Here is a 16,302-nt window from a genome sequence, read left to right on the forward strand (position 1 = left end):
ACCAAAAATAAATACCTAAGTTACTACTAACAGAAGTCAGCGGTAAGTAGGGTCGATCTCCACAGGGAGGCTAAGTTGCTATCTATCTGTTTAATTCGGTCTGTCACGGTGTCACAGAAATGGGGGTTGAATTGATTGTGAACTAACTAAACTACTGAAACTAGATGCAAGAGAAGAGAATAAAGGAAATTAAGAATAAGAGAAAGGAAGTATGCTAGGACTCGGTCTACCGTGGCAGCTATCAGATCTTATACTATCGGGAATACTAAGACGATTAGACTATTGATAAGAAGAGCTATGGTCGTCACCTTTCGGTCCTTAAACCGCCCTAGAGCGTAAACAGCTTAACTTTCGCCCTCACTGCAATACCCTATTGTAATTAAGCAAGCCTTCCCTTCCAATCTTTCGATCTAGGTCGGGGTTAACTAAATTTATTGGTCTCCTGCATGCATTCATTCGACCGGATAACAGTTAAATTGCCTAATACAATTCTTATCGCAGGGCTAATCTATTTAATACAATTAAAGCATGCTACCACGGCTTCCCTAATCCTAACATACTAGGGGGAATTAGCTATGCATAATTAAAGGGGAAACGAGAAATAAAGAAGAGGAAATAAACATAAATAAACAGTAAGAAAAGGGGAGAAAGAGTTACTGAATAAATGATCCGGAAAAATAAGGAAGAAAGTAACAGTGTACTCGAACCAGAGGGAAAAGAGAGAAAAGGAGAGAAGTAGAGTGTGTGAGAGAGTTTACAATGACATACTGACTTCCTATTTATAAAAAAATAGGATTAGCTAAACCTAATTGACGGAAATTAACTAAAAAGTCCAAGCCCGTCAAAGATTGTTGCTCGATCGAGCACTTAAGGCTCTCGATCGAGTATTATTCCTTAGCATTCCTCTCGATCGAGAACAATTCCTCTCGATCGAAGACTTCTTTCCCTTTAATCACTCGATCGAGAATAAGTAGCTCTCGATCGAGCAAATGGGCTCTCGATCGAATAGAAATAGTTCTCGATCGAGCACTTCTCAGCGCGTAATTCCTGCTTCGCGCACCAAACTTCAAACGGCTGCCATTTCTTCGTTACTTGGTCAAACAGGGTGATTCCGGTGGCATTGGAAAGCTAAAAGGACAAACTTTCATCTCCAATTGGAATCACCTAAATATCTATTGTAGAACTCGAGATATGGCTCTTACAAGCAGGAACTAGCAAATTGAAGCACTCTCTTGGCTCGCCTAACTTCCTTACTCCAATGCGCATCTCAAAATAGCTTCATTCCCGCTCCAAATTCACTCTTCCTCCAAATGCATGCTAAAAGGATGGTAAAAGGCTTGATTTCACTACTTTTGGGTTCATTCCTGCAAATAAGACAAAACAAACCAAAGTAGCATATTCGGGGCATTTCGTAGCATAAAACCACGATAAAAGCATAGAAATACGTGCATAAAATAGGCTATTAAGACTATATAAAATGCACGTATCACATATAATGTATAACTCTAGGTATATAATGCATAACTCTAGGCATACTTTATATTCTAAGAGTTATACATTTAATGAAACGGCACAATATATGGAATGCAAAGGGTTATAAGATTTGAAGCAGGGATATGGCACAACTTCCTAAACAAAATTCGTACTAATTTAAGCATCAAACCCCAAACATATTATTTAAAAAACAACTTAAAGGACACATTACTAATTATAAATTTATCTCACTATCTCAATAACCAGTCCATTATATCCCTATCTCCACCCTAAACTCCAAACCCTAAATCTTTAAAACCTAATAAACTCCAAACTTCCTTCAATAATGAATGATACCATTCGTTTAACATGCATTATGACCGAGTACAACAAAAGTTTCATACGCCGCTTGCAGGAAATCGAGAGGAAGTACAGGCTCTTCCTTGAGGATGCTCGGATCGCACTAAAGGACGCCAAAGAAAATGGCTTGTTAGAGCCGCAGATAATGCAGCTATTAGAAGATATTGCATCTGCGGAACGAAACCTCCAAATAGCAAAGGAGGAGAGGATGAATATCATAGAAGAGAATGCATCCCTATATGAACATCAAAAAATTGTATTTTTAGCAATGCATTAAGTTTATGTATCTATATCTATTAATTAAGTTCATGTATGTTAAATGTGGATTTGTTTTACTATCCTCTTCTTTGTTTTATTTTATTTAATTTGTTTTACTAACAAACAATCATACAATGTACAACAAAGTTCAGAAAAACTAAGCGAATAATAATTACAGAAAAAACAATGGCGGAGAAAAACACATGCAAATAACATGTATAACTCTGGGCACAGAATGTATAACTGCAGGCATTTAATGTATAACTCTAGGCACAGTCTGTATAACTTTTAGCATATAATGTATAACTCTAGGCATATAATGTATAACTCTAGGCATATAATGTATAACTCCAAGCACAGTCGTTATATGCTAAGAGTTATACATTATATTCTAAGAGTTATACATTATATGCCTAGAGTTATACATTGTAGAGTGTATTACTGTAGATCAAGAATGTATAACTCTAGTCATACAATTTGTTTAACTCTTACCTATATATGGATAACTGTACTTCACAGAATGTATAACTCTAATCATACAATGTACAACTCTAGACACAGCCTGTATAACTCTATGCATTTAATGTATAACTCTAGGCACAGTCTGTATAACTCTAGTCATACGATGTATAACTCTAGCTACACAATGTATAACTCTTAGCATATAATGTATAACTCCAAACACAGTCTGTATATGCTACGAGTTATACATTATATTCTACGAGTTATACATTATATGCCTAGAGTTATACATTGTAGAGTGTATTACTGTAGATCCAGAATGTGATGTGTTGTACAACTTGTATAACTCTTACCTATATATGGATAACTGCAGTGATGTGTTGTATAACTCCTGTACAAAACGTGTATAACTGTAATCATACAATGTATAACTCTATACACAGTCTGAATAACTCTAATCATACAATGTATAACTCTAGACACAGCCTGTATAACTCTAGGCATATAATGTACAACCCTCCACATCCTATAACTTCACTTAATGAATGTATAACTTCAGCTATAACATGAATAACTATATCAAAATTGGTTCTTTAGTAAGATTTTTACGCACAATTTAGGGTTTGAATTACTCATTACTGAAGTCTGCAGGAAATTGTCAAAGAGTTTTACAAAAACCTCTGGAGTTATAACACGATGAATATAAGAACTACATGTGTACACTGTATTATTGAAGTTATACATATTTGGGTCAGAGTTTTACAAAAACCCACTGAAGTTATAATTCGTACTTGATCAAGCTTTTAAATGGGTTATTTCATAACAAAAATCCATCCTATTGGTGGTCTGCAATAATCACTCCATCCTATCAATAATCCCAATTAAATCCAACCTAAGCACCATGCATTCTAATAACGATCCAACTTGTATTTTTTTAAGTTTTTATTGGATTATTTGATAGTTTTTGGACAACCTAGATGATATATGTGATGTTTATGTGTAATATTTTCAAGTGATGAATCAAGTACTTGATTTATTTGATACATATAAACATAAAAAATATCAGCTGGTTCGTTATAAGAATGTATGGTGCTTAGGTTGGATTTAATTGAGATTATTGATAGGATGGAGTGATTATTGCATACCACCAATAGGATGGATTATAGTTATGAAATAACCCCTTTTAAATTTCCATCATTTTTTGCCATCAACAACAAGCTACCAAAATGAAAGAACAAATCTGATGAACACTATGAAAGTATAACAGTATTAAGAATAATGAACATAAATTAAATAACTACAACCTACAATAATGAACATTAATCAAAAATTACATATAGCACTTTATATTTGAACTTCAAGCTACAATAATAACCTAGACACAAATAAGAAAGTAAACAACTCACCTTCGACGGCAACTTCAATCTGCATATCATCCACTTCACAAACACTGACTGTCATTTCCTGCTTGTTTCTCTGATGAAGAATGACAATTTATTTTGTTTTCAACAAAGCTAATGATTTTAAACGGATGAACGATAACGTACTTTATCTCATAACAATTTATTTATCTGATGATCACTGAAGTAGTTTTCCATTCGGGCTGAAATTTCTCTTATTTTTTGATGATTTATATTGTATTTTACAGGATTTAGGATCGTTTTTGTGGGGATTTTTATGGGTTTTTGCTTGTTGAGAGGTTTTGAATGGTGAAAAGAGGAGGGAAGCATGCAAAATGATATAGGAGGCTTTGTTTATTGCTATTGTCCATGGATTTGATATGGAGGCAGTACATTAACAGTGAAAGTGGTCCCTCTCTCACACAATCAACCTTTTTTTTTTTTTTTTTGCTCTAAAAAACACGCCCTCTCTCCTCATCTCATCCCTTCAATCCCTTCATCCAAGGGCTCTTATAAAGACTTAGGGCCTTATAAGGTATGAAGGCCTTATAAGAACCCTTCTATATATATATATATATATATATATATATATATATATATATATATATATATATAGTGTAAAGTTCAAATGAGTCCTTTCATATACTTTGAGTCCATAAGTCCTTTCCACAACCCTTGGATCATGCATGGTTGAAGGTTGAGATTGAAAGCAAGAAATACACTTTACACTAATTAATTTACTTCTCTCTCTAGTTTTAGTAATACATTCACTAATTCATTATCATACACAATTAACACCACCTTTTGTCTTATACTTCAAAGGTTGTGAAAATTTTGTTAACATTTTTTCTGGTTCGGTTTTTTCATTTTTTTTTCGAGACAAGTTTTCGACATTTTAGGATTTTACGAGTGTAATTCTGTGGACAGCAGTCCGCCCACGGGGGCGCTTGGTGAGAAACGAAATAAGCGTTTGCATTTTGTATGGAGTCGCCACCAATTTTTATGGGAAATTGGAACCGTTCGAATACCTCGTGTCATGTCAAGACACAAAGTAGTGACATGAACACTAAGCAATCTTTACCCTTAGCATTCTATGTCTAGAATGACTCTCGTGGATGCCAATGAACACGGGTGCTCACGGAGATCTGGAGTAAGGGGTGAGGGTACGTATTAGAAAGCTCTTTTGATCGAACACCTAATCCCGCCCGCCTCGATAGCGGCCTCTACTAATGATTAGGGAAGTTGTCTATACTCGATGTACCGTCGGCTATATGCATGCAATGCAACATCCAAGTTTTAATCCTAACATGTGAAGATTAGGCTAAGTCGGTTGACACGTAATTTAGCATACAATTAATGTCGAAGTTGGATTTAATGCTCATTTACATGTGAAGGCATACAAACAATGAAAGAAATACAATGATTATAAATTACAATAATGAAAATTACAATAATTACATTGGATTAGACGATTTATGTCGAAAATACCTTTAAAACGGATAATTTGAGAAAAAGAAGAAAAAAAAATTACGAATGTAATGTAGTGATAATACGGATAATAGTTAATTAATATGTAAACTAATTAAACTAGGTCAAGGCGGAAACGGAGTTCAGTGACGAACTCGGCCAGAACAAAGCGCAAGCTGCGTCCTTTGGAATAGGCGCAGCAGACGCTGCGTCTGTTCCTTGGCTCAGTTCTGGCTGTGAAGCCGTAATTGCAAGTCGTTAATGTTAATTGATGATTTTAAGGATTGGTTTATATATTTACTCGGATGAAAGTGATTAATATGTTAATTTACATATGAATGGGTCGTGAAAACAGTAAAACATGGATGGGACGGAATTAAACGGATTAATTACATGATGAAATAATTACAGAAGTGAAAAATATTAATGAGTCCTCTATTGAAATCAATAAACTAGGTTAGATATGACGGATTAATGACGACAACAGATGAAAACTATATCAAAGACGAATTCCAGAAACTCAATATGAACGAATTGAATCTCTACAACCCGGAGTTGAATTTAATGACGAGAACCCGCAAATATTGGATTATTTGGGATTTAAGTCGGATTTGATGAATTAAACATGTGAATGAATGATGATTATAATACATGTGATTTATATGATACTACGACGAAGAATTAATGACATTTAACAAGCAAAAGAAAGATTTTGAATACGAATTACAGAGGACAAACGAAGAAGAAAGGAAGCAGGAACTGCGCTCCTTCGAAGAGGCGCAGCAGTTGCTGCGTCTTTTCTCGACTGTCAGTCTTCTGAAAATCTGTAAAAAGAGATTTTAAAGACGGTTTTAGAAATCGGTTTTAATGAGGTATTTTCGACGTAAACCTTACAATAATGGTACAAAAGGTAAATTCAATGAATAAATAAGGATTATACACCCTCAGACTTACATGTTGACGAAACGAGAAGGACTAAGATATCGATTAGTGATGCTCGTCGCGAATGCAAGGAAAGTGCCCTCGTAAGAGGAAAACGATTTGAAACAAATTGATTAAATAGATTGATTATTGTGTAGTTGGTCAAATTGGTCGGTCATGCAACGGAGAGGCTGGTACCCGGAAAGATCCGAGCTTACGTGGTCGAAAGTTCAAGCACGTAGGCGCCAATAAGTAAGAACAAAGTCTAGAATGCAAAGGGAGAAGAGAAGGGCGGACACTCGCGTGAGAAATATGAGGAACGAAGGCTCCTATTTATACTAATCACACGGATGAATTATGGTAAGAGTAAGATACGGAAGGAAAGATCCGGAAATAACCGACTTAGGTTAAACGCGGAAACTTGGACAAAAAGAAAGTCCTGGGAAAAGGCGCAGCAGAGCTGCGTCCCTTGGAAGAAGAGGCAAGCACTGCTGCGTCCTTCCCGGGTAGGTTCCTCCGCGCGTAGAAAACGCGTTTGACAGCCTGTCGTATTTTAGGCATAACTTTCTCTACAAGACTCGGATTTAGGTGATTTCGGTGGCGTTGGAAAGCTAAGAAAGAGATCTAGAACTTTCTGTGAAATAGGCCTGACCCAATAAAGTGGTTATCACCTCGTAAAATGGGCCTAAAGATCGGGTTGTCATTTTAGCTAAATGAAATGCACATTTTGTAATGTAAACTTTTAGTTTAGCCTAATGAAGTGACATGAGACTCAAAATGAGATATAATCTCAACATTTTATGACATCCTAACCTTAGGTAGACAAGCCCATTGTTTTGACTCGGGATTTGACGGTTTTAGGAAATGAAGACGGTTTTTGACCCGGACTCCAAATGTACTTTAATTACTGCCAAAACGACCGTGATGACACCTAGACGACAACCATGAGGTAGACATTAATATTTGAGCAATCACTTGACGATAATCTTACGAATTGTCACAAATCGTTCCGCGTACCAAACATGCGGCCCAATCATCACCGGGTGGTTTGCGGGAGGTGCAGAAACGAGGTGTCTACAGAGCCCCCACTTTGACTGAGGCTTGGACAAGGCAAAAGTCAAAGTATAGCCATCAGGTCAATCGAAGATTACAACCTGACGACTATGGCGACGCGAGGCGGTTCAAGGGGTCTGAACCAAGGACCTGTCGTCGGGAACATTTTAGAGTCTGTCGACTTCCGGGGAGGGTCGTTTAAAGTCCATTAGACTACGTAAGGAAGCTCGCCAGCCATAAGAAGAGACCATACCTGAGATACCCCTGGGTGAAACGGAATTGAAGACGCTTCGGCAAAACTCTTTGGTCTGAAGATAACTTGGTGTCTGAAGGCATTAGGGGTCACAGGGATTATGAAGAAACTTCTTAATACTTCTGAAGGCTAACTCTGAAGGATATCTCTCTCTAAAGGGAAGGACTGAAGGGATAGTTCTCTATAAAGGGAAGGCTGAAAGGGGACTTAACTGAAAAGGGGTTATTTGAAGGTTACTGAAAGGATTAACATATGAAGGATTATCTTGAAGGGATAAGGCTGAAGGAAGGATTATCCTGAAAGGGATATCTAAGGAGTTATCTGAAGGGTATCTGAAGGTTATCTGAATATAGGAAGGTTATCTGAAGGGATAAGGCTGAAGGAAGGATTATCCTGAAAGGTTATCTAAAGGGTTGTTTGAAAGATTAAGGTAAGTTTCTGAACGATCTGAAGGGTTTATCCTGAAAAGGGTTACCTAAAGAGTTGGGTGTATGAACCTAAAAGGAAAGGAAAGGCTTGTATGAGAACTTAAAGGCTTATGAACCTAAGAGGAATTGGGATCCTAGGGTTAAGTTTAGGAACTACTGGGTTACTAATTCTTGTTTTAAGTGCGTGCGTTTAAGCTTTATAAGGTATGAGAACTCCAAAAGGATTTATGGGTTTATGAACCTAAGGTCGTTTGGTATGGGATCTTAAAGGTTTATGAACCTAAAGGAGGCTATTTTGGGATCTAAGAATCTAGGGGTAAGAATCCTACTTTGGGTTTACGAACCTAAGGAAGGAGGCTCCGGTTTGGGAACAAGAAAAATTGCGAGTAGCAGGACACAGGCGGGAACTGCTGAGAGAAAACTGCTTGGGTCGTCTTCAAACAAACTTCAAAAGAACGTTGGGTCAATGTTGATCTCCATGTCTCGAGAGGAAGTGACTGTCGGTCGTGAACTCTCGTTGGGGAACATAATCGGGAATTTATTTTCATGTCTTGAGAGAGATTGTCTATCCGCTTACTCTCGCTTGGAGAAATATAATGAAGGCGTGTCGAAACACCTGTCGGGAAATACTCGCTCGTTGTGACAAGCAAGGTCTTGGTAAAGTACTGCTTCTAATACTTACCTGCATGGTTAGTTGCCACACAAGAATGCAATCTAATATATGCACGTAAGCAATTATCACATGGACCTCGAATAAGGAAACACATAGGCTTTGCAAAAGTTGTTTCTTTATAAAAGTTGTTTAAAGCTTGTTCAAAGAAATTTATCGTTCGTAATGCGTTATGCATATTCAATGGGCTTTAGACATAGGACTTGACATGACACAGACCTACTAGGACGCAAGACGATAGACTGACGCGACACATGGATGACTCTGACAGACTTTGTTTAAATATGCGCAACTCCTAGCCAAGTGTGGGTGACAATGCGTATCACTTCCAAAGATATAAGAATTTGCAAGAATGATGAGGGAATATAAAGGTAAGGCATGAGCCATGGATCATCTGTCGACTAGGACTTCTTTATCGTTTGCTGTAAAAGAGACCCTTCTTTGGGCACGATGACTTGGAGAATCGATCTAAGATCTCATCATCGCCTGGACCGAGCACTAGCTAGACTTATAGGAATAAAGGAAGGGTGGCATCTTGGAAGAGAAATCCCCAGGATGAGAAGATGACTCTGGAATTTCGGTAAAAAAGAGGCTGGGCGACAATAAGGAGCCCCCAGTATAGAGGTGTTGGTTGAGGTTGGAAGGTTGAAAATTGGGATGGTTGTGTCCTTGAGGACTGCCTACGTATTCACGTGAAGTGAAATCAAACCAGGCCGTAGTTCTGAGGTTTGGTTAATTTTGTTTGGGTGTTGTGGTTGTATCCTTCTTGTGTAAGAAAGGACTGCCTACGTATCCACCTGAAAAGGTGAAATCAAACCAGATCGTAGTTCAGGTGTGTGCCTAAGCTATGTTGTCAGGGCCTTAAAGTGCATGGGTCACAAGGGTATATTCCTTTGGTGACTCGAGGAATTGATTTGAGATAACTCCCTCTGATCATAGATCAAAGAGGTATGATTAAGTTTGTAAAACTTTCCTTGTTATGTGAGCACACTTAGTGGACCCTAAGGATGATATGGGTATGTCTTGTTCTGGTAGCAAAGTATTTGAAGACTCTGTGTATAGGTCAAGGTGAAACTGGATTGGATATTTGGAATGTGGAGCTCGGTAATAAGAGGCTTTGATGAACAAATCTCTGGAGCTTGATTTTTGTGGAGTTAAGGCTTTATGGGATTATGGCTTGTAATGTGGCTTGGAAATGGAGTCTCTTGGCTTGATGTAGCCTGAGCACATAAAGGTAGGTTAAAATGATGTGGGATCAAGCTTCCATGTCTTGGCCCTAAAGGATGGGTATGTTTGACGAGCTTGTGAGGATTCTCAAAATTCCTAACTATCTCCCTGTAACGGTCTCGAGAAGGACTTAGGGTGTGTGAAATGTGAAAGGCTAAGTGAGGGTGGTAGTTGACCATCTTCATCGATGTCTTGATTCTATATAGACTTCAACATTATTCCGCTTAGCATTTGATTTCAGGCTTGTTCTTGATTTAGACTCAGATTCTTGGTCTAGAATATATCTCGGCTTTTGCTCAGATTTTTGATCAGGTTTTGAAGGATAACTTTGACTTTCGATATTGACTTGCTTGATCGAGCCTTGTTCTTATGACTCTTTTTGTCTTGGATTACGCACATAACTGCGGCCTTAGATATTGATCTTGGGTTCTCTTGATTGAGCCTTTGTCTTTGATCATGGCTTGTATCGTCTTGGATTTTCTTGTTACCATGGATTTAGGTTAGACTAGCACCTTTGGTGTGAAACGGGTTGGTTTTCAGTAACACGGGTTGTTTATTGTGGGGAATGGGCTTGCCTTCCGTCATGGATTGTCAACAAGGGAGACGGTCTGGATTCGTCCTAGAATCTCTTGAGATATGCTCGTCTTAGACTAGGGTTATATTGTGGTTTCTATTGCCAGACATGGAATAGGTAAAAAAAAAAGAACACGGAGTCTTAGGTCCTCTACAACTTAGAATGGAACATCATATAAGTGCACTCACATTGACTGCCATGTGTTGTTGTTGTTGTTTGTTTGTTTTTAAAATGTCTCAAATCAATTCTTGTTGTCACAGGAAAAGGGTAAAGGGAGAGATATGATAGAATATGTGGATTGAAAATTGTATTTTTATTGAAATGGATAATAAATGTATTTAACATAGACTCGAGAAGACATGTGACTCGTGGGACAGCCCCCAGGTTGTCACTAGAAATGAAAGTGGACACGAAGAAAGACACTAGAACAAATATGAGACGGAAAGCCTAAGACTCGGACTCGGACCCGGACTTTGACACGATCTTAGATCCAGACTCGTAATCATCGGCCCATGCTTGAACATTTTCTCTTCCAGCAACTGGCTTCGACATCTGACTTTGAGCATTCACCCATTTGAGCACCCCATACTCATCATTGGGAACATTGGAAGGATAACAGTCAAGAAGAGTTTCTTGATAAGTGGTATATCCATGAGGATTGCCTAGGCTACCTTGTGGGTTAAAAGTTGAGAGGGACAACCTCCCGCTTTCGATCATATCCTGAATCACATGCTTGAGCTTGTAGCACATCTCAGTATCGTGTCCTTTGCCCCTGTGATACTGGCAATATGAATTTTCGTCCCAGAACTTGGACTTCTTTTCTGGATTAGGTGTAGGCCCTATGGGTTTCAACATTCGTCTCTCTATGAGTCTATGAAGGGCATCAGTGTATCTAATACCAATGTTGGCAAATTTCCTAGGAGGTGTGCCCTTATTTTCGGAAGCCTTTGTAAATGACCTTGGAGAGTTGTTAGGAATAGATCGTTCACTAGTTACTTTCTCCTTAAGACTGTCAAATTGAGGGTTTGTCTGGAAACTTTTCATGTTAAGAGGTTGGGCATCAAGCTTCTTCCCCATTTCGGCAAACTGTTTCTCCATGTTGGAAAGTCGAGAGTTTAGATTATCAATGGCTCCTTCTATTTTGGAGAATTTGTTGTTGAAGGCAATGGAAAGCATGAGCATTCCATTTTGGATATCTTCATCTTCGAGGACATTGATTTCTTCACTACCATGTGGAGCGAGGAGGTGAGAGCAATCTAGAGATGGTTCTTCGTCATGCTTAATAATATTAGACCCAAGAGGGTCGGTCTTCTTGGATTTCTTGGCGGAAGGTGGCACAGGAAGCTTGCCATCTTCGATCATATCCTGAATAATATGCTTTAGACAAAAGCATTCCTCCGTATCGTGTCCCCTACCTTGATGGTACTGACAATATGAATCGCCCTTCCATCTAGGGAATATCTTTTCGTGGTCCAGGGGTTGGTCCGATTGGATGAAGTTTTCCCTGGGAAACCAGTCTTCGTAGAGCTACTTCATATGTGGTTCCGAGGTCAACGAATTCCCTATAAGCTCGTCCCGGCCTTCTGGGTGGAGTTTGCAAGAGGTTAACTCCCTTGTCTTCATTGGCCTTTTTAGATGGGTTAGTTGTGTTGAAGCTATGCCCTGGCCTTGGGGTATGAGAAGATGGTAAAGGTTTCATCGTATCTATCTTGTCTTCCATATTGGTGACATGAGCGCTCAAGTCTTCGACGGTGGCCTGGAGCTTAATAACTGCAGTTCTTAGTCCCTCGGCGACGATAGATAAACGTTCTTGAACACTTTCATTGGAAATTGCGGAATTCCTACCGAGAAGAAAATGATGTGCATTACGACTTGATTTGACACAGGATCACGCATACTAAGGCAACAAACAACGGACACATGACGAGACGAGATGACTAGACTCTTGACTTATGAATCCAGGAAACGTCGTGAGTGACCTCTCGTGTTTGGACTCATGGTGTTTTGACCTTGACCTTTAGACTCGAGTGTTGACTTTGACGGAGTGACATTAATAGGATTGACTTTATTGACGGGATTGATGACACATGTTGATTCTGGACTCGAGGTTTGCTTATAGGTGTTAAGAAGACTTGTAGTTTAGACTCAGATATGAGGCCCATTGAGACTCGTGTGTTGAGTATCGAAACGTGTGACTCGAGTGTTTAGATCCTAACTGAATTGGGGTAGGGAGTCCAAAATAATGGCGTGACGCCTTAGGACTTGACTTGAACTTTGAAAAGACCCAAAATGTAAAGGAAGACGGGTTCATGACTCGACGGAGTTCCGACTAGGACATAGTCGGTTTGAACTTTGACTCTAACTTAGCCCAATTGAATTTACATATTCGCATTTACATGTTGGAAAATATTTTGAATAAAACGTTTTTGTTTTTTTTTTTTTGGATTTTTTTTTTCGTTTTTTTTTTTTTTTTTTTTTTTTTAAAAAAAAGACGTTTTTTTCTTTTTTGGTTTTTTGAAATGGGTTAGAGGCCCGAAATTTGACTCGATAAACGGACAGAATTTTGACTGGGTTTTGCGCTAATCAAAGGCCTCTTCGAAATTTTGTTTGAAAATGGGTTTTGATTTTTGAAAAATTGTCATGGTTTTGTTTAGAAGTGGTGATCACGTAAGGTACACACATTTATACAAGCATTATAACGGGATGTTGAGTGCATTTAAAAGGGTTTTGGTTTAAAGGGTGGGTTGCCATACCGAACCATCAAACCCGAAGTCTGTGGAGAGGCTCGTGCCAAACAAGAGTAAGGCCGATTCCTAGTCCATTTCCTCAAGTAGTGAAGGCCCTTGATACAAACAAGAGTAAGCATCATGGTATGGATGACGTCAATCGCTATCCATCCTTAGGCCCAAATAAGAATTAGGACCGTTTAGACGGGACGATTGGTCGAATGGGTTAGGTTGGGCCTAGGAAGGCCGAATTAAACGGTCTAGGAAGACCGAGTTATGAAAACCGACAATTGTCTTGTACAAACTATTCCCTAACCTTGTTCAAGTTTCACCCTTGGCTACACGTAAGTGTATTATCCCCAGCGGAGTCGCCAAACTGTGGACAGCGGGCCGCCCACGGGGGCGCTTGGTGAAGGTCGAAACAAGCGTTTGCATTTTGTATGGAGTCGCCACCAATTTTTATGGGAAATTGGAACCGTTTGAATACCTCGTGTCATGTCAAGACACAAAGTAGTGACATGAACACTAAGCAATCGTTACCCTTAGCATTCTATGTCTAGAATGACTCTCGTGGATGCCAATGAACACGGGTGCTCACGGAGATCTGGAGTAAGGGGTGAGGGTACGTATTAGGAAGCTCTTTTGATCGAACACCTAATCCCGCCCGCCTCGATAGCGGCCTCTACTAATGATTAGGGAAGTTGTCTATACTCGATGTACCGTCGGCTATATGCATGCAATGCAACATCCAAGTTTTAATCCTAACATGTGAAGATTAGGCTAAGTCGGTTGACACGTAATTTAGCATACAATTAATGTCGAAGTTGGATTTAATGCTCATTTACATGGTAAGGCATACAAACAATGAAAGAAATACAATGATTATAAATTACAATAATGAAAATTACAATAATTACATTGGATTAGACGATTTATGTCGAAAATACCTTTAAAACGGATAATTTGAGAAAAAGAAGAAAAGAAAAAATTACGAACAGAACAGAAGTGATAATACGGATAATAGTTAATTAATATGTAAACTAATTAAACTAGGTCAAGGCAGAAACGGAGTTCAGGGACAGAACTCAGCCAGGAACAGGCGCAGCAGAGCTGCGTCCTTTGGAATTGGCGCAGCAGACACTGCGTCTGTTCCTTGGCTCAGTTCTGGCTGTGAAGCCGTAATTGCAAGCCGTTAATGTTAATTGATGATTTTAAGGATTGATTTATATATTTACTCGGATGAAAGTGATTAATATGTTAATTTACATATGAATGGGTCGTGAAAACAGTAAAACATGGATGGGACGGAATTAAACGGATTAATTACATGATGAAATAATTACAGAAGTGAAAAATATTAATGAGTCCTCTATTGAAATCAATAAACTAGGTTAGATATGACGGATTAATGACGACAACAGATGAAAACTATATCAAAGACGAATTCAAGAAACTCAATATGAACGAATTGAATCTCTACAACCCGGAGTTGAATTTAATGACGAGAACCCGCAAATATTGGATTATTTGGGATTTAAGTCGGATTTGATGAATTAAACATGTGAATGAATGATGATTATAATACATGTGATTTATATGATACTACGACGAAGAATTAACAGACGAACAAGCAAAAGAAAGATTTTGAATACGAATTACAGAGGACAAACGAAGAAGAAAGGAAGCAGGAACTGCGCTCCTTCGAAGAGGCGCAGCAGTTGCTGCGTCTTTTCTCGACTGTCAGTCTTCTGAAAATCCGTAAAAAGAGATTTTAAAGACGGTTTTAGAAATCGGTTTTAATGAGGTATTTTCGACGTAAACCTTACAATAATGGTACAAAAGGTAAATACAATGAATAAATAAGGATTATACACCCTCAGACTTACATGTTGACGAAACGAGAAGGAGTAAGATATCGATTAGTGATGCTCGACGCGAATGCAAGGAAAGTGCCCTCGTAAGAGGAAAACGATTTGAAACAAATTGATTAAATAGATTGATTATTGTGTAGTTGGTCAAATTGGTCGGTCATGCAACGGAGAGGCTGGTACCCGGAAAGATCCGAGCTTACGTGGTCAAAAGTTCAAGCACGTAGGCGCCAATAAGTAAGAACAAAGTCTAGAATGCAAAGGGAGAAGAGAAGGGCGGACACTCGCGTGAGAAATATGAGGAACGAAGGCTCCTATTTATACTAATCACACGGATGAATTATGGTAAGAGTAAGATACGGAAGGAAAGATCCGGAAATAACCGACTTAAGTTAAACGCGGAAACTTGGACAAAAAGAAAGTCCTGGGAAAAGGCGCAGCAGAACTGCGTCCCTTAGAAGAGGCGCAGCACCTGCTGCGTCCTTTCCCGGGTAGGTTCCTCTGCGCGTAGAAAACGCGTTTGACAGCCTGTCGTATTTTAGGCATAACTTTCTCTACAAGACTCGGATTTAGGTGATTTCGGTGGCGTTGGAAAGCTAAGAAAGAGATCTAGAACTTTCTGTGAAATAGGCCTGACCCAATAAAGTGGTTATCACCTCGTAAAATGGGCCTAAAGATCGGGTTGTCATTTTAGCTAAATGAAATGCACATTTTGTAATGTAAACTTTTAGTTTAGCCTAATGAAGTGACATGAGACTCAAAATGAGATATAATCTCAACATTTTATGACATCCTAACCTTAGGTAGACAAGCCCATTGTTTTGACTCGGGATTTGACGGTTTTAGGAAATGAAGACGGTTTTTGACCCGGACTCCAAATGTACTCTAATTACTGCCAAAACGACCGTGATGACACCTAGACGACAACCATGAGGTAGACATTAATATTTGAGCAATCACTTGACGATAATCTTACGAATTGTCACAAATCGTTCCGCGTACCAAACATGCGGCCCAATCATCACCGGGTGGTTTGCGGGAGGTGCAGAAACGAGGTGTCTACAAATTCTAACAGCAAAAAGTGTAATTTTAAGGAATATTTACGAGAATTTTGCGTTTTACAAGTTTAACTTCAATCTTTTCCGAGTGATTTTGACGAATA

Source organism: Silene latifolia, chromosome X (assembly GCF_048544455.1).
Source record: "Silene latifolia isolate original U9 population chromosome X, ASM4854445v1, whole genome shotgun sequence".
In the NCBI taxonomy this organism is placed as follows: domain Eukaryota; kingdom Viridiplantae; phylum Streptophyta; class Magnoliopsida; order Caryophyllales; family Caryophyllaceae; genus Silene; species Silene latifolia.